A 19,686-nucleotide genomic window follows, 5' to 3' on the forward strand; every position below is an offset into this window, starting at 1 on the left:
TTCCTCCTTCCGCTAGTTGGTTCTAGTCTTAGGGCTGAGAACTACTATGAGGGAGGTTTTTAAAGAGGCATTCTGTTCCTATCAAAAAAAAAAAAGAGGGGGAAAAACATTTTCAGTTGTGTAAGTTTGTATGGGTGATGTCTGCACAAGTCATCCAACACGTTTGAAACTGTATCTCAAGTCTGGTTTGATTGTCTAGTTAAAGTCAAACGCATAAAAAAACATAGCCATTGAAACCCAAAGAATCATCCAACAAATTAGGACAGTTGTCAAGAGAAGAACCCCTTGTAACCAGTCCGCCTCCAGCCGCCGTTCCTGTCTTTCATTGATTAGCCTCATCTTCCTAATAGTCTTGTTCATTTCCTTGAAAAATCCTCAGAAATTATCTCAATAGGAGAGATGACTACGACTGGTACGAGAAATTTTAAGAATCGTATGATGTATAAATAGGCATAAATGACACGGAATTTTGAATATTAGAGACAATTTATTCTGAAATTGGTTGCTGAGAATACTTTATCTATGAATGAACTGGATTTGTATTGTAGTTTTCATGGTTATTGTTGTAGATAATACCAGCGGCAGAAAGCTCTTCGACAACGAAGAGAGCTCTAAATAACTCGAAAGTACCAGAGTTAAGGGAGGTTCAGGAATACGAGGATGGAATGAAGACTTGGTTTCTTTGTATTTTGTTATTCCAATTGAGAAAGGTCAATTGCCTTGACGATTGATCTGCTTGCAGTTTCATTCTCCTCAACTCTGTTTGCTACTTGTGTTGAAACGAGATCTTCGGTCTTCGTACTTTCTTTTCGGCTATTCATATCGGCTTCCTTCCTTAGATACTCAAGGTTCATCAATGCTGCTTGCTCTGCAGCCCTTGCTGTGTAGATCATAACAGCAGATTCATCACTAACTTCATTACTCTCCATTTCATGCTTAAGCTTTGTTTTTCAATCATGGATTATGATTATGAAAATGATTTGAATAACCTTGTGTTATTTATCCAGTGCACATCTCTCTGCTGCAGCAGTGGGGAACAAGTCTATTAGCAAATAACATATTTTACGCCAGCACATCTCCAAGTAGGTCGCGACTCTACCGTAAATGTGTTGAGGCAGCACAGTACAACATGACTTGGATTGAACTTCCGCTAGGTGGTATTTGGAGAGCTGACGACTTGATTCATGCTGTCTAGTTGAATGCTCCAACGCAAACCAATCATCATTGGCATTTTCTATTCATGCCAATAAAACTTTTGGTTAGATCAATTGTGTTTTCTGCCGAAAGTAATTATTGCTGGAACATCATATGTTTTGATGAATGGTATTTCAATTTTAGTTTTAATCGTTTATACTGCAAAGTTCAATCTTACTTGGTTAAAATGCAGTGTTTTTTTCCAGCTGAGCTTGGTGAATTTCTTTGGTTGCCTGAGGATAAAATGCAGTGTTTTTAATCGTATATATTGCTTGGGTTTATGCATTTTCTCAACTATTTGTTCAAGTTTTTGGGAACTGCTAGTTAGCAACTTATCACTTAGAAGTGATAACTGCATTTTAGTTTCTTCCTACTGCATAAATTGCTTCAATTTATGTCCAATAAGACGAGGAAAATGTGTTTGAATTCTAGTCATGATGTGCTTGGCATACTTGTAAAGATAGTATTTTTAATAGGAGAAAAAAATCCCTCACCTTCCTTACTCTGTCGAGTAATTTCAGTTCATAGCTGCAATATTGCCTGAGCATAGCTGTATTGTATGAGATTAGTTCTCCGTCTCCCCTGACCTGTTATAACAGTCTGGTCTGTAACAACACAACCTGAAAGGAGAATGGTTGATTTTGATTTTTTTTTAATTCCTAGTATTGTACAAATGCTGTATATTTTTTTAAGTGAAATCTCTTTATATGTTTTCTATGAAGCTTTTCCCCCTTAACTGCCTTGTAAAAATTAGTTACTCCCTAATCTAGACGATCATATATTTAATTATGTTGCCTTTATGCCATAATATTTTCAGGACTAGCGGGGCTGCTCGGCTGCATTAAATTAGATTTTGGTGTCTGCAATCTTGGCGCCTCTTTGCTTTGTGCTATTTTCAGGCCTAATAGCCTTGCGCATTTCCTTGAAAATCCTCAGAAATTATCTCAATAGGAGAGATGACTACGACTGGTACGAGAAATTTTAAGGAAAAACGGATTTCAAAGAGGCGGCAACTGAGTAGACATGAGCCCAATTGGTCGGATCTCCCCCTCGACATCCTTGAACGTATAATTGGACGTTTGCGTTGGGTAGATCAAAGCCGGATACCAGCAGTTTGCAAGGCTTGGTCAGTCCCAAACACTTGTATTCCTGCTATTGGTGAACTCCCCTGGGCAATGAAATTTTGTTGGCGTTATGCCCCTTTGTATCTAATACAAGGTGAGTGCCGGCTGCTGGACCCCCTTTCCAGAGAGTACCTTGTCGAAGAAAGGAGCAGAGGACTAGAGTATCTACTTTTCCGTAAGGCACGACCTGTGCTTCTTTATATGGGTGGGTTCTTTTCAAAGTGTACGGCTTTATTGCAGAAAGAAAAGAGTCCCTCTTTTTGTACTCTCCGTTAACAACTGAGGTAATTAGGCTTCCGTATTTAGGGGGACCTCCCACATTTCAGGGGGCGACGTTTGCCTTGAATGCAACATCCCCAAAATGTACCATCTTTCTTTTGTGGAGTGAAAATGGAAAATTTTGTATTATGTTCTGCCGGTGATTGTTCATGGAAGACTTTTGAGTTTGATGGTTTTGATCGGTTTAACCGTGACCGACCCCTAGAGCCGACCAACATCCACGATGGCCAAAACAGACCCAAAACCAGCCAGAAGAATCTCCCTGACAGCCCCTCTACCTCCGACGAAACACGACAGTCAAGATAAGTTCTTCATCTTTCCTTTTTATTAGCATACATTCGAATGACAAAACCCAGCATGCATGCCCAGAATGAAAAATAGAACGGCAGTGGCTAAATACCTTTGAGTTTGGAATTTTTCGGTTCCTTTTTTGATTCCAGAAGAATTGTTGTTTTACATTGTTTTTGTTTGGGTTTTATACCCGTTTTACAGTAGATATTAGCCTTAAAAAAATTAAAATCCTGACATGGCTTTGTCTTTTGGTGATGGAGTGGCTGCTGTAGCGGCTTGGTGGCGTGCGTGACAGCAGCTGGGGCTTGACAGCAGCTGAGCAGGCAGGGCATGGTGAGCTTCAACCGGGATGGTGTGCAGCAGGGTAAGTCTGCCTTGACCTTTTTTATTATTCTGTATTTGAAAATTGGTGATTACAATAATGAAATTATTATAAATTATTTGAATTAACTCGAATTTTGTTCGATAATTAATGTATTAAAACTTAAAATATTGATAGTTCGTTACTTTTGAATTCTACACTCATTAGAAAGCTTGATCATCATTTAAGGCGAGTTCCCAACTCTAAAATATATATTTTTAGTATAAATTAAATAATTATTTTTAATCCTTAAAAGTTAACTTAAAGTCTTATCATATATGATGGAAAAAATAAATACAATCCGTGTAATACTTTTAAATATTTTTAATTTATATTTAATATGTCGAATGTAAACTTTTTATAAAATTTAGATAATATAATGAATTAGTTCTATGAATTAAAAAAAGATTGTTAAAGAAGAAAATATTTAACAGGGATAATTTAATAAATAAATTAAAATTATCTTCTTCATAATATTGTATTATTTTAATTAAATATATATCTACATATTCTTAAGTATGTGTTAAATAACGTTATATTTTAAAAAATTTATTTTTAAATATAATGTTATATTTTGAAAATCAAACACCAATTTACTTTACAAATAAAGTTTAGGTATCAAAATAAAATAAAGGTAGTAGTTTAGGCGTTAAATATAGAATTTACCAAATTCATTAATATTTTATGCGAGGGGCGGGGCCGCGAAGATAAGCTGTCTTCTTTCTGAGCTGCATTTAACAGAAAAAAGTTTTGGCTAATCACATTATTCAGACTCATTTCGATCTTCATCACTGTAATTCTCCCCCTGCCTTTTTAAAGGAGCTTCTTCAACGAGATATTGAAAGTCCTACTTATTGTAACAACTAACCTCGTCTAGTTATCTCTCTTCCAATTCAAAAAATAACAAAAATTACCGTGTCTTTCTTTTTAGGTTCTCATGCTCTATTAGCAGAACCTTACAAATCATGTTTTCCAAAAAAAGTCTCGAACAATTTATCTTGCACCGTCCAGAAGTGTTTATCAGCTTAATTCATCGTACTACTAAATTTCTTTAGGATTTTTGAGGATGAGAATATGGTATACCGGGAAGTTAGCTTTGTCCTTGGTCTGTTGTAAATTTTTGATGAAATTTTGGTTAATTCTGCGGATATTAAATGATGTATGCCATCTATAATTTCTATTATGGTAAGCATTGATGTGTCACTAAATTTGGTATCTGTTTATAATAATGGTGAGGGTATTCTGGTTGAGGAGGAAGAAGTTTTCGTGTCGAAAATATGTTTTGGTCAGCTTTTGAAGAGACGAGAAGTAATTTCGACGACGATTTCAAAATGATCAGAGGTGAAAGATATGGTTTTGGAGTGAAGATTACAAATATATTTTCGACTAAGTTGGTCGTAGAGACCGTTGATGGAAAATGAATGAAACATTATAAACAAATAATTTTATTTTAATTGTTGAAGTTAATTTTATATTAGTAATTTATTTGGTAATAGAACGTTAAATTGTTATACTAGTATAAATTTCTTTTTGAAATATGAACTCAGTTTATTCAATTTATTGAAGACTTTTAAGGTTTAAAGAGATGAACTAAGCTTGTATATCGGTATAAAGGTTTGATGGGAGAAACTAAGCTTTTATATTAGTATAAATGATATAACAAATTAGGATAATTTTGTTTTCTTTTTTTATTTTGACTGTGTATATGATTTATATTTAGTTAACAAAGTAAAATTTTAATTTTAAATTTATATCTTGTAACAAAAATTCACAGACAATATGCTGCTAAAGACTAGATTTATTATTGAAAAATGTGGTGAATAGAAAAATTGTACTATAATTATATTTAAGTCAGATTTAATTAAATTTATTATTATTGAATTGGAAAAAGATGTGATTGGATTGATGAAAAAAGAGTATTCAACTTAGCTGCTTGTCTTAGTAGTAATGTAGAGGTCAAATTCAATGGATATAGTCTTGAAAATTTATTTATTAAATATGTGGACTATTACCTTAAAGTTGTCTCTAAAACATAGGCCGAACTCCTCTTAATATATTATAAATTTTATTTGACTCGTTTATATTAGATGTTACACAAAAAAGTTGATTCATTTAAAATATTAATTATATTAGTTTGCTTAAGAAAGTTAATAATGAGAGTTTGGAAGTTTGTGTGAGGTTTAGTAAAGTGCAGTTTCAATAGTTATTTTTTTGCATTCATTTGTAGTTTTCAATCTCCCATTATAAATGATTGAAAATTTTAAATGAATGAAAAAAATACATGTTTTAATTGTCCTTCACTGAAACTCACCTCTCATTATCAATTTTCTCATGCAAGCTGAAATAACAAATATTTTAAATAAATCAACGTGTAACATCAAGTATAAACGAGTTAAACAAAATTTATAATACCTTAAGAGGGGTTCAACCTCTGGTTTAGAGACAACTTTAAAGTAATAGTCTATATATTTTATAAATGAATTTTCAAGACTGTCAATTGAATTTGACATCTATATTGCTACCAAGACAAGCAATTAAGTTGAATACTCTTTTTTTCATCAATGCAATCACATCGTTTTTCAATTAAATCATATTAAATTTAGCTTAGTTTAGCTTAAATGTAATTCTGGTCCAATTTTTCTCTTCACCACATTCTTCAATAATAGGTATAGTCTTTAGCCGTATATTGCCTATGAATTTCTGTTACAAGATATAAATTTAAAATTTTACTTTGTTAACTAAAATATAAACTATATACACAGTCAAAATAAGAAATGAAAACAAAACTATCATAATCTGCTACAACATTTATACTAATATAAAAGCTTAGCTCCTCCCTTCAAATCGATATACATGCTTAGTTCCTCTCTTCAAACCTTAAACGTTTTCCATAGATGGAATAGACTGAGTTCATATTTCAAAAAGAAATTTACACTAGTATAAAAATTCAACGTTCTATTATTAAATAAATTACTAAGATAAAATTAACTTTAACAATTAAAATAAAATTACCTGTTTATAATGCTTTATTCGTTTTCTATCAACGGTTTCCATGACAAACTCAGTCAAAAATATATTTGTAATATTCGCTCCAAAACCATATCTTCCACTTTTGATCCTTTTGACATCGTCGTCGAAATTGCATCCCGTCCAAAGCTCTCAAAAACATATTTCCGGCACAAAAACTCCTTCTTCCTCCTCAACCGGAATACCATCACTATTGTTATAAACAGATACCAAATTTAGTGGCAAATCAATGCTTACCATAATAGAATTCATAGATGGACAATACCATTTAATATCCGTAGCATTAACCAAAATTTCGTCAAAAATTTGCAACAGATCAGGGACAAAGCTAACTTCCCGGTATATCATATTCTCATCCTCAAAAACCAAAGAAAGTTAGTGGTACGATGGATTGAACTGATAAACACTTCTGCCAGTGCAAGATAAACTGTTTGAGACTTTTTCTAGAAAACATAATTTTTAAGATTCTGTTAATAGAGCATGATAACTCAAAAAGAAAGATACAATAATTTTTTGTTCTTTTTAAATTGGAAGAGAGAGAACTAGACGAGGTTAGTTGTTACAATAAGTAGGACCTTTAATATCTCGGTGAAGAAGCTCCCTTAAAAAGGCAGGAGAGAATCACGGTGATGAAGATCGAAATGAGTCAGGGTAGTGTGTTTAAAAAAAACTTTTTTCTGTTAAATGCAGCTCAGGAAGAAGACAACTTATCTCCGTGGCTCCGCCTCTCGCTTAAAATATTAATGAATTTGGTAAATTCTATATTTAGCACCCAAACCTACCTTTATTTTGTTTTAGTGCCTAAACATTATTTGTAATGTAAATTGATGTTTGGTTTTCAAAATATAACATTATATTTAAAAATAAGTTTTTTAAAATGTAATGTTATTTAACACATAAATAAAAATATGTATATACATATTTAATTAAAAGAATACGAGATTATGTATAAGATAATTTTAATTTATTGAAATGAGAGCACTAGGGAGAGTTTAGTGATCTAAGTGGTTTGCATTTTGCAAGTGAAAAATGGAGAGAGAAATGGATCCAAAAGAAAGCACTTTTTTTTTTTTTTTTTTGCTTTTACGAAGAAAAAAAGGGTATTTTTGGTTGAGTTTGGAGAAGCTGAAAATATTTTCTATTACTTCATTACTATACAAATCATTTTCTATAGGGTCCACCTTTTCTTAAAAAAATTCAATTACATCACCCTCGTCCATACTTCATCATCTACTCAAAGTTACAATATATTATTTACTAACCACATTAATTCACTAATAATATTATTTAAATTAAACTATGATCGATGCAAGATTGTAAAATAAAGACATAATATTAAAAAATATTTGTATTATTTGATTAAGTAGTTACTTTGGTCTTTATATTTTAGAGTATTTTGGCCTCTAATATTTCATTTTTAGATAAAAAAGTCAGTCAACATTAGTTGGTCAAAATGCTCAAAAAATAATAATATTATGCCAAAATGTGAATATTTTGTCTTAAATATTAAACATTAGTTGGTCAAAATGCTCAAAAAAGAATAAGGTCAAAGTGACTATTTAGTCAAACGTTAGGATTTTTTTACCTAAAATGCTCAAAGAAAAAAAGAAACTAAATGACTATTTAATCAAATATTAGACGTCTTGCACCTTTCGTCTCTTTCCCGTCAACTACGGGTCACTTGATCACACTTTTGTTACATGCACGACTAATCCCTAACCTTCCTTACTCTGTCGAGTAATTTCAGTTCATAGCTGCACTATCGCCTAAGCATAGCTGTATTATATGAGATTAGTTCTCCGTCTCCCTGACCTCAGTCTGGTCTGTAGCAACACAACCTGAAAGGAGAATGGTTGATTTTGATTTTTTTAATTGCTAGTGTTATACAAATGCTGGATATTTTTTAAGTGAAATCTCTTTATATGTTTTCTATGAAGCTTTTCCCCCTTAATTGCCTTGTACAAATTAGTTACTCCCTAATCTAGACGATCATATATTTAATTATGTTGCCTTCATGCCATAATTTTTTCTGGCCCAGCAGGGCTACATTTAATTGGATTTTGGTGACTGCAATCTTGGCGCCTCTTTGCTTTGTGCTATTTTCTCTCTTCAAAAAGAGGGGAACAGTTGGTACAGCTGTTGGATAGGTTGAAAAATGTTAAACTTTCCGAGTTTTTGGAAGATTGTCTGCTGTGGAATGTGTCGGATGTGGGGTTGTTTTCTGTTAAAGCATGCAAGAAAGCTCTTTCTATATCTAACGATGTAACGTTTCAATGGAGTAAATATGTATGGTTGGGTTTAGTTCCTCCTAGAGTAGAATCTTTCCTTTGGCAGTTGTTCCACAAAAAAGTTGCGGTTAGAGTTGAATTGTTGAGAAGAGGGGTTCCTTTAGGGGGTAATATTCTCTGCCCTCTATGTAACCAAGGGGATGAAACAATCCAGCATCTTTTTATTTCTTGTCAAGTTACGTGGGAACTGTGGAATAAGATTATAGGATTCTGGGGTATCCGACAAGCTCTTCCGCAAGACCCTCCATCTCTGCTCAGTTCTTGGGCTGATATGAATCCTAAATCTGCTATATGGAAGTTTATTCCGGGGTAGTCTTTTGGTCAATTTGGAAGATGAGAAATGAGATTATTTTTGGAAAAAAGAGTTGGATAGATTATCATTGTTTCTCACGGTTCGGTTAAGGTTAGCCAAATGGTATATAGCAAAGTATCCCCTAATCTCTATTCAGGTGGATTCTTTAATTGTTGACCCTTCTTTGGTGGATAATCTAAAAGTGTTCAAAGACCTGAACAGGATGGGGAACTGCTGGAATCCCCCTCCTGGAATAGGGGGTATCCTCAGAGATTGGAATCGGGTTACACTTGTCTCATTTGCAGAATCTGTAGGTCCTACTTCTACCATTCTAGCTGAGTTGAAAGCTATCAAAAAAGGCATTGATCTATTTGTTTCTTCACAATGGGCTTCGAAAGGCAGACTAATTATTGAAAGTGATTCAAAGATAGCAGCGGATTGGATAAAAGACCAAGCGATAGTCCCTGTTTTCATGTCAAATCTTGTCAAGGAAATTGCTTCTACTGTTTCTACTAAACAGGTTATTGTTAGGTGGATTCCTAGATGCTGTAACTCAGAGGCGGATAAGCTAGCAAAGGAAGGAATTGGGTGATTTATTATGTTGTTTTGTTTGGTTCGTAAGTTTTACAGGAAAGGTCATATAGGAGTGTTCTATGTTTTATGTTCTATGTAGTTTGAAAGACTGTTCTTAAGGCTTATGTAACTGGTTATTATCAATAAACTGATGCACTCTTTTCCTCCTTCCGCTAGTTGGTTCTAGTCTTAGGGCTGAGAACTACTATGAGGGAGGTTTTTAAAGAGGCATTCTGTTCCTATCAAAAAAAAAAAAAGAGGGGGAAAAACATTTTCAGTTGTGTAAGTTTGTATGGGTGATGTCTGCACAAGTCATCCAACACGTTTGAAACTGTATCTCAAGTCTGGTTTGATTGTCTAGTTAAAGTCAAACGCATAAAAAAACATAGCCCATTGAAACCCAAAGAATCATCCAACAAATTAGGACAGTTGTCAAGAGAAGAACCCCTTGTAACCAGTCCGCCTCCAGCCGCCGTTCCTGTCTTTCATTGATTAGCCTCATCTTCCTAATAGTCTTGTTCATTTCCTTGAAAAATCCTCAGAAATTATCTCAATAGGAGAGATGACTACGACTGGTACGAGAAATTTTAAGAATCGTATGATGTATAAATAGGCATAAATGACACGGAATTTTGAATATTAGAGACAAATTTATTCTGAAATTGGTTGCTGAGAATACTTTATCTATTGAATGAACTGGATTTGTATTGTAGTTTTCATGGTTATTGTTGTAGATAATACCAGCGGCAGAAAGCTCTTCGACAACGAAGAGAGCTCTAAATAACTCGAAAGTACCAGAGTTAAGGGAGGTTCAGGAATACGAGGATGGAATGAAGACTTGGTTTCTTTGTATTTTGTTATTCCAATTGAGAAAGGTCAATTGCCTTGACGATTGATCTGCTTGCAGTTTCATTCTCCTCAACTCTGTTTGCTACTTGTGTTGAAACGAGATCTTCGGTCTTCGTACTTTCTTTTCGGCTATTCATATCGGCTTCCTTCCTTAGATACTCAAGGTTCATCAATGCTGCTTGCTCTGCAGCCCTTGCTGTGTAGATCATAACAGCAGATTCATCACTAACTTCATTACTCTCCATTTCATGCTTAAGCTTTGTTTTTCAATCATGGATTATGATTATGAAAATGATTTGAATAACCTTGTGTTATTTATCCAGTGCACATCTCTCTGCTGCAGCAGTGGGGAACAAGTCTATTAGCAAATAACATATTTTACGCCAGCACATCTCCAAGTAGGTCGCGACTCTACCGTAAATGTGTTGAGGCAGCACAGTACAACATGACTTTTGGTTAGATCAATTGTGTTTTCTGCCGAAAGTAATTATTGCTGGAACATCATATGTTTTGATGAATGGTATTTCAATTTTAGTTTTAATCGTTTATACTGCAAAGTTCAATCTTACTTGGATAAAATGCAGTGTTTTTTTCCAGCTGAGCTTGGTGAATTTCTTTGGTTGCCTGAGGATAAAATGCAGTGTTTTTAATCGTATATATTGCTTGGGTTTATGCATTTTCTCAACTATTTGTTCAAGTTTTTGGGAACTGCTAGTTAGCAACTTATCACTTAGAAGTGATAACTGCATTTTAGTTTCTTCCTACTGCATAAATTGCTTCAATTTATGTCCAATAAGACGAGGAAAATGTGTTTGAATTCTAGTCATGATGTGCTTGGCATACTTGTAAAGATAGTATTTTTAATAGGAGAAAAAAATCCCTCACCTTCCTTACTCTGTCGAGTAATTTCAGTTCATAGCTGCAATATTGCCTGAGCATAGCTGTATTGTATGAGATTAGTTCTCCGTCTCCCCTGACCTGTTATAACAGTCTGGTCTGTAACAACACAACCTGAAAGGAGAATGGTTGATTTTGATTTTTTTTTAATTCCTAGTATTGTACAAATGCTGTATATTTTTTTAAGTGAAATCTCTTTATATGTTTTCTATGAAGCTTTTCCCCCTTAACTGCCTTGTAAAAATTAGTTACTCCCTAATCTAGACGATCATATATTTAATTATGTTGCCTTTATGCCATAATATTTTCAGGACTAGCGGGGCTGCTCGGCTGCATTAAATTAGATTTTGGTGTCTGCAATCTTGGCGCCTCTTTGCTTTGTGCTATTTTCAGGCCTAATAGCCTTGCGCATTTCCTTGAAAATCCTCAGAAATTATCTCAATAGGAGAGATGACTACGACTGGTACGAGAAATTTTAAGGAAAAACGGATTTCAAAGAGGCGGCAACTGAGTAGACATGAGCCCAATTGGTCGGATCTCCCCCTCGACATCCTTGAACGTATAATTGGACGTTTGCGTTGGGTAGATCAAAGCCGGATACCAGCAGTTTGCAAGGCTTGGTCAGTCCCAAACACTTGTATTCCTGCTATTGGTGAACTCCCCTGGGCAATGAAATTTTGTTGGCGTTATGCCCCTTTGTATCTAATACAAGGTGAGTGCCGGCTGCTGGACCCCCTTTCCAGAGAGTACCTTGTCGAAGAAAGGAGCAGAGGACTAGAGTATCTACTTTTCCGTAAGGCACGACCTGTGCTTCTTTATATGGGTGGGTTCTTTTCAAAGTGTACGGCTTTATTGCAGAAAGAAAAGAGTCCCTCTTTTTGTACTCTCCGTTAACAACTGAGGTAATTAGGCTTCCGTATTTAGGGGGACCTCCCACATTTCAGGGGGCGACGTTTGCCTTGAATGCAACATCCCCAAAATGTACCATCTTTCTTTTGTGGAGTGAAAATGGAAAATTTTGTATTATGTTCTGCCGGTGATTGTTCATGGAAGACTTTTGAGTTTGATGGTTTTGATCGGTTTAACCGTGACCGACCCCTAGAGCCGACCAACATCCACGATGGCCAAAACAGACCCAAAACCAGCCAGAAGAATCTCCCTGACAGCCCCTCTACCTCCGACGAAACACGACAGTCAAGATAAGTTCTTCATCTTTCCTTTTTATTAGCATACATTCGAATGACAAAACCCAGCATGCATGCCCAGAATGAAAAATAGAACGGCAGTGGCTAAATACCTTTGAGTTTGGAATTTTTCGGTTCCTTTTTTTATTCCAGAAGAATTGTCGTTTTACATTGTTTTTGTTTGGGTTTTATATCCGTTTTACAGTAGATATTAGCCTTAAAAAATTAAAATCCTGACGTGGCTTTGTCTTTTGGTGATGGAGTGGCTGCTGTAGCGGCTTGGTGGCGTGCGTGGCAGCAGCTGGGGCTTGACAGCAGCTGAGCAGGCAGGGCATGGTGAGCTTCAACCGGGATGGTGTGCAGCAGGGTAAGTCTGCCTTGACCTTTTTTATTATTCTGTATTTGAAAATTGGTAATTACAATAATGAAATTATTATAAATTACTTAATTAACTCGAATTTTGTTCGATAATTTATGTATTAAAACTTAAAATATTGATAGTTCGTTACTTTTGAATTCTACACTCATTAGAAAGCTTGATCATCATTTAAGGCGAGTTCCCAACTCTAAAATATATATTTTTAGTATAACTTAAATAATTATTTTTAATCCTTAAAAGTTAACTTAAAGTCTTATCATATATGATGAAAAAAATAAATACAATCTGTGTAATACTTTTATATATTTTTTAATAGTCTAGTTATATTTAATATGTCGAATGTAAACTTTTTATAAAATTTAGATAATATAATGAATTAGTTCTATGAATTAAAAAAAGATTGTTAAAATTATCTTCTACATAATCTTGTATTATTTTAATTAAATATGTATCTACATATTCTTATTTATGTGTTAAATAACGTTATATTTTAAAAAACTTATTTTAAATATAATGTTATATTTTGAAAACAAACCAATTTACATTACAAATAAAATTTAGGTACTAAAATAAAATAAAGGTAGTAGTTTAGGCGATAAATATAAAATTTACCGAATTCATTAATATTTTATGCGAGGGGCGGAGCCGCGGAGATCTTGGTTTAAAAAAGCGCGCATCAGGCGCGCTTGATGCGTGATGCGGCCGTTGCGATGGTCAAAGCGCATCTGGCAGCCTGATGCAGTAGGGGGTATGTAATGCGGTCTGATGCGATCCGATGCGGTTGATGCGGTCTGATGCGGACCGACGCGTTTAAATTTTTTTTGGGCGTTTAGTAAAATCTTGGCTGCCACAGTCCCGGTCAAGGTTAACCCTGACAAGAGCAACGTGCACTGAGAAAAACTTGGCCGCCTGCCGAGATGATGGAGCTGACTCGTACAGCTTCTGAGTCATGGGTTTCTTTTGATCATTCGACTTGATGAAAAGCCCTGATCGTACAATGAAAGAGATCAACAAAAGAAGGGTAAAACGGAGTGTAAGATGATGAAAGAGGGATGTTGAGGTTGAGCAGCTTTGCATGGATGTTAGTTGATGAGGATGTGACGCGTGCCTCGGACTCTTGGGCGGGCTTAGTAACGGATCTTTTTCTGTTTGATAATGGGCATGCGTTTCGATGCACTACTCGGTTGAAGTAGTTCTTCGCATTAATTCAACCATATGGATTCACACTATAGTTCAGGTTAAATTTTGATCTCTTAATTTAGTTATTTTAAGATAAAGAAGATTTAGTGTTTCTTGATGATGATCTTACATGGGATGCGGTGGGTAGAGCTTCCGGGACTAATGAGCAAAGTCATTTCACTAGAGGATCAAGAAGAGGAGGTGATGATGGGGTCGGCCCATCAAGAAATGATAAAGGAAAAAGACTCGTTCTTGTTGATGAAGATGAGATGGAGGAAGACATTGAAGTGACTGATGATGATGAGGGAGATGGAGACGTGCTCGGGTTTGATGATGTGGATCTTGGAGACATTTAGTTTGTGACTAGAGAAAGTTTGGAGAACTTAGTGGGGGAAAGGGAAGTGGGGGCTATTGTTGATTTGTCTTTTGGTTGTTTTGATTTTCCTACGCGTACTTGTCTATTATGTTATTCAACATTTATGAAGTACTATTAAACTACTTTTGATATTAATTGAAGTATTTTTGATATACAAGTATTTATAAGATATAAAATTAGTTCAAAAGTATTTTTTTGTGAAAATTGGCGCATCAGGTTCGTGATGCGAGCGCATCACGCATCACGCATTACGCATCGACTCCCGAGAACTAAACGCATCAGAGCGCATCCCGCATTTTAAAACCAAGGCGGAGATAAGCTTTCTTCTTTCTGAGCTGCATTTAACAGAAAAAAGTTCTGGCTAAACACACTAAGACTCATTTCGATCTTCATCACCGTGATTCTCCCCCTGCCTTTTTAAAAGAGCTTTTTCACCGAGATATTGAAGGTCATACTTATTGTAACAACTAACCTCGTCTAGTTCTCTCTTCCAATTCAAAAAAGAACAAAAATTACCGTGTCTTTCTTTTTGGGTTCTCATGCTCTATTAGCAGAATCTTAAAAATTATGTTTTCTTGAAAAAATATCGAACAATTTATCTTGCACCAGCCAGAAGTGTTTATCAGCTCAATCCATTGTACCATTAAATTTCTTTGGGTTTTCGAGGATGAAAAGATGATATACCGGGAAGTTAGCTTTGTCCTTAGTCTGTTGCAAATTTTTGACGAAATTTTGGTTAATGCTGCGGATATTACATGGCGTTGTCCATTTATGAATTCTATTATGGTAAGCATTGATGTGCCACTAAATTTGATATCTGTTTATAACAATGGTGAGGGTATTTCGGTTGAGGAGGAAGGAGTTTTCGTGCCGAAAATATGTTTTGGTCAGCTTTTGACGAGACGAGAAGTAATTTCGACGACGATGTCAAAAGGATCAGAGGTGGAAGATATGGTTTTGGAGCGAATATTACAAATATATTTTCGACTGAGTTTGTCGTGGAGACTGTTGATGGAAAACGAAGGAAGCATTATAAACAGGTAATTTTATTTTAATTGTTAAAGTTAATTTTATATTAGTAATTTATTTGGTAATAGAAAGTTGAATTGTTATACTAATATAATTTTTTTTTTTGAAATATGAACTCAGTCTATTCTATCTATGGAAGACGTTTAAGGTTTAAAGAGAGAGACTAAGCTTGTATATCGGTATAAAGGTTTGAAGGGAAGAGCTAAGCTTTTATATTAGTATAAATGTTGTAGCAGATTAGGATAATTTTGTTTTCATTTCTTATTTTGATTGTGTATATGATTTATATTTTAGTTAACAAAGTAAAATTTTAAATTTAAATTTATATCTTGTAACAAAAGTTCACAGATAATATGCGGCTAAAGATTAGACTTATTATTGAAAAATGTGGTGAAGAGGAAAATTGGATCAGAATTACATTTAAGTCATACTAAGTTAAATTTATTATGATTGAATTGGAAAAAGATGTGATTGCATTGAAGAAAAAAAGAGTATTCGACTTAGCTGTTTGTCTTAGTAGTAATGTAGAGGTCAAATTTAATGGACATAGTCTTAAAAATTCATTTATCAAATATGTGGACTATTACCTTAAAGTTGTCTCTAGAACATAGGTCGAACCCCTCTTAATGTATTATAAATTTTATTTGACTCGTTTATACTGAATGTTACACAAAAGAGTTGATTGATTTAAAATATTTGTTATTTCAGCTTGTTTAAAAAAGTTGATAATGGGAGGTAGGAAGTTTGTGCGAGTTTTATTAAAGGACAGTTTCAACAGTTATTTTTTTTCCATTCATTTGTAGTTTTCAATCTCTCATTATAAATGATTGAAAATTTTAAATGAATGAAAAAAATACATGTTGAAACTGTCATTCATTGAAACTCACACAAACTTCACACCTCCCTTTATCAACTTTCTCATGCAAGTTGAAATAATAAATATTTTAAATAAATTAACCTTTTTGTGTAACATCAAGTATAAACGAGTCAAATAAAATTTATAATACCTTAAGAGGGGTTCGACCTCTGGTTTAGAGACAACTTTAAGGTAATAGTCTACATATTTGATAAATGAATTTTCAAGACTGTTAATTGAATTTGACATCTACATTGCTACCAAGACAAGCAGCTAAGTCGAATACTCTTTTTTTATCAATGCAATCACATCGTTTTTCAATTCAATCATATTAAATTTAGCAAAGTTTATAGCTTAAATGTAATTCTGGTCCAATTTTCCTCTTCACCACATTCTTCAATAATAGATATAGTCTTTAGCCGCATATTGTCTATGAACTTCTGTTACAAGATATAAATTTAAAATTTTACTTTGTTAACTAAAATATAAACTATATACATAGTCAAAACAAGGAATGAAAACAAAATTATCATAATCTGTTACAACATTTATACTAATATAAAAGCTTAACTCCTCCATTTAAACCTTTATACCGATATACAAGCTTAGTTCTCTCTTCAAATCTTAAACGTCTTCCATAGATAGAATAGACTGAGTTCATATTTCAAAAAGAAATTTATACAATTATAACAATTCAACGTTCTATTACCAAATAAATTACTAAAACAAAATTAACTTCAACAATTAAAATAAAATTATCTGTTTATAATGCTTCCTTCATTTTCCATCAACGGTCTCCACGACAAATTCAGTAAAAAATGTATTTGTAATATACGTTCCAAAATCATATCTTCCACCTCTTATCCTTTTGACATCGTCGTCGAAATTACTTCCCGTCCCGTCAAAAGCTTACCAAAACATATTTCCGGCACAAAAACTCTTTCTTCCTCAACCGGAATACCCTCACCATTGTTATAAACAGATACCACATTTAGTGGCACATCAATGCTTACCATAATAGAATTCATAGATGGATAACGCCATTTAATATCCGCAGCATTAACCAAAATTTCGTCAAAAATTTGCAACAGACCAGGGACAAAGCTAACTTCCCGGTATACCATCTTCTCATCCTCAAAAACCCAAAGAAATTTAGTGGTACGATGGATTGAGCTGATAAACACTTCTGGCCGGTGCAAGATAAATTATTCGAGACTTTTTCTGGAAACATGATTTTTAAGGTTTTGCTAATAGAGCATGAGAACCCAAAAAAAAGACACGATAATTTTTGTTTTTTTTTGAATTGGAAGAGAGAGAACTGGACGAGGTTAGTTGTTACAATAAGTAGGACCTGCAATATCTCGATGAAGAAGCTCCTTTAAAAATGCAGGGGGAGAATCACGGTGATGAAAATCGAAATGAGTCAGGGTAGTGTGTTTAGCCAAAAAAAATTCTGTTAAATGCAGCTCAAGAAGAAGACAGCTTATCTTCGCCCCTCGCATAAAATATTAATGAATTTGATAAATTCTATATTTAGCACATAAACTACTACCTTTATTTTGTTTTAGTACCTAAACTTTATTTGTAATGTAAATTGGTGTTTGGTTTTCAAAATATAACGTTATTTAACACATAAATAAGAATATGTATATACATATTTAATTAAAAGAATACGAGATTATGTATAAAATAATTTTAATTTATTTATTAAAATGAGAACACTAGGGAGATTTTAGTGATCTAAGTGGTTTGCATTTTGCAAGTGAAAAATGGATCTAAAAGAAAGCATTCTTGGATTTTTTTTTTGCTTTTACAGAGAAAACAAAGGTTTTTTTGGTTGAGTTTGGAGAAGCAGAAAATATTTTCTATTACTTCATAGATACAGTTAGGTGGGAGAATTACTATACAAATCATTTTCTATTGGGTCCACCTTTTCTTAAAAAAATTCAATTACATCACCCTCGTCCATACTTCATCATCTACTCAAAGTTACAATATATTATTTACTAACCACATTAATTCACTAATAATATTATTTAAATTAAACTATGATCGATACAAGATTGTAAAATAAAGACATAATATTAAAAAAATATTTGTATTATTTGATTAAGTAGTTACTTTGGTATTTATATTTTAAAGTATTTTGGCCTCTAATATTTCATTTTGGGATAAAAAAGTCTCTCAATGAATGATAATCAAAGTCAACAAACAATTAATATTCCAAAATATGAATATTTTGTCTTAATTATTAAACATTAGTTTGTCAAAATGCTCAAAAAAGAATAAGGTCAAAGTGACTATTTAGTCAAACGTTAAGAGTTTTTTTATCTATTGGATCAAATACATGTTTTATTTTAAAAGACTAGTCGGGTTTTAGGTCGGGTGGACTCACCATAAACTAGGGTTGAATCAAATTTTAGATGGAAAATGTATTTTTCTCGGGTTGATCGAAAACCCGATCCAACCCAACCTATACCCATTCTAATTATGCCTAAAAATAGAACTTGGAACATAAAACATAAATTATTATTTAATCACTATATTGAGTTAAATAATTATTATATAGTTAATATAAATAATATTTAATTAAAATTAAAATTAATTATATATTTAGATCAATTATAAAAAATTGATGTTATTTTTTATTACTTTTAATCAATATTTTAAGAGATTCTAAATTCTACAAATGATTTTGGTTTAATAATAAAATCAATATTTTAGAAATTTTCTAATATTAAGTTGGAGTTTTATCTTATGCAAGTTTTGTATAAATTCTCCCAAAATTTCTGCATTTGTCTCTCCTCCGCCGCAAAGCTTCTTCCTTGTCTTTGTTCTTAATTTATAGTTGTTTCGTGGGTAGGGCAGTTTCAACCCAACAAATAAAGTTTGGTATTCTTTTGTTTATTTCATTTGAACCCTAATTGGTGCAGCCGTAAACCTTCATTTCTACTCCGCCGCAAAGCTAGACTTCCTTGTCTTTGTTCTTAATTTATAGGTGTTTCATGGGTAGGGCGATTTCAATACTCAATGAGCCTTAATCGGCGGTTCGCTTCGGTGCCGGTCCACCATTCATACCTCTAATCCAAAGCTCCCAACACAAAGTGCGAGTTTTGTTCGAGTGATTGATTTAACTTCCCCAAATTTCCATTTTTTTTATTATTATTATTTCCGAAACTGCAGGTTTAGCTTTCCAGAAGCAGCCCCTTTTACAGCCATCTTGAAATTCAGAGTACCTCCCCAAAATCATCAATGGTAAATCAATTCCTTCCATCTACTTTTGTTAAGTATTATTTTTGTATTTTTTGTTTTATTTTGCATGTTTTAATTAGGATTTGGGATTGGGAGGTTTTAACTGGCTTAAATTTCCACCTTTCGTCTCTTGCCTGTCAACTACGAGTCACTTGATCACACTTTGGTTACATGCACGACTAATACCTCACCTTCCTTACTCTGTCGAGTAATTTCAGTTCATAGCTGCACTATTACCTGAGCATAGCTGTATTGT

At 33.6% G+C, this 19,686-nt stretch overlaps 1 protein-coding gene across 10 annotated transcripts in view; it reads left to right on the forward strand.

The window, feature by feature from the left end:
* The window catches only part of LOC120167158 (F-box/kelch-repeat protein At1g57790-like), a 45,010-nt gene that overhangs the window by 3,686 nt on the left and 21,638 nt on the right, over positions 1-19,686 (forward strand). Inside the window, exons 1-7 of one of the 10 annotated variants that reach the window (XM_039176253.1) lie at positions 566-1,323; positions 2,012-3,252; positions 10,164-10,442; positions 10,602-10,798; positions 11,487-12,726; positions 19,177-19,282; positions 19,362-19,433. The gene's annotated coding sequence lies outside the window, so the exon portion shown is untranslated. Of the gene's footprint in view, positions 1-565; positions 1,324-2,011; positions 3,253-10,163; positions 10,799-11,486; positions 12,727-19,176; positions 19,283-19,361; positions 19,434-19,686 lie in introns of those variants that run through there. The other 9 variants (XM_039176252.1, XM_039176249.1, XM_039176251.1 and 6 more) reach the window with 9 other exon arrangements.

This window comes from Hibiscus syriacus, unplaced genomic scaffold, assembly GCF_006381635.1.
Source record: "Hibiscus syriacus cultivar Baekdansim isolate YM2019G1 unplaced genomic scaffold, ASM638163v2 tig00111671_pilon, whole genome shotgun sequence".
Lineage (NCBI taxonomy): Eukaryota > Viridiplantae > Streptophyta > Magnoliopsida > Malvales > Malvaceae > Hibiscus > Hibiscus syriacus.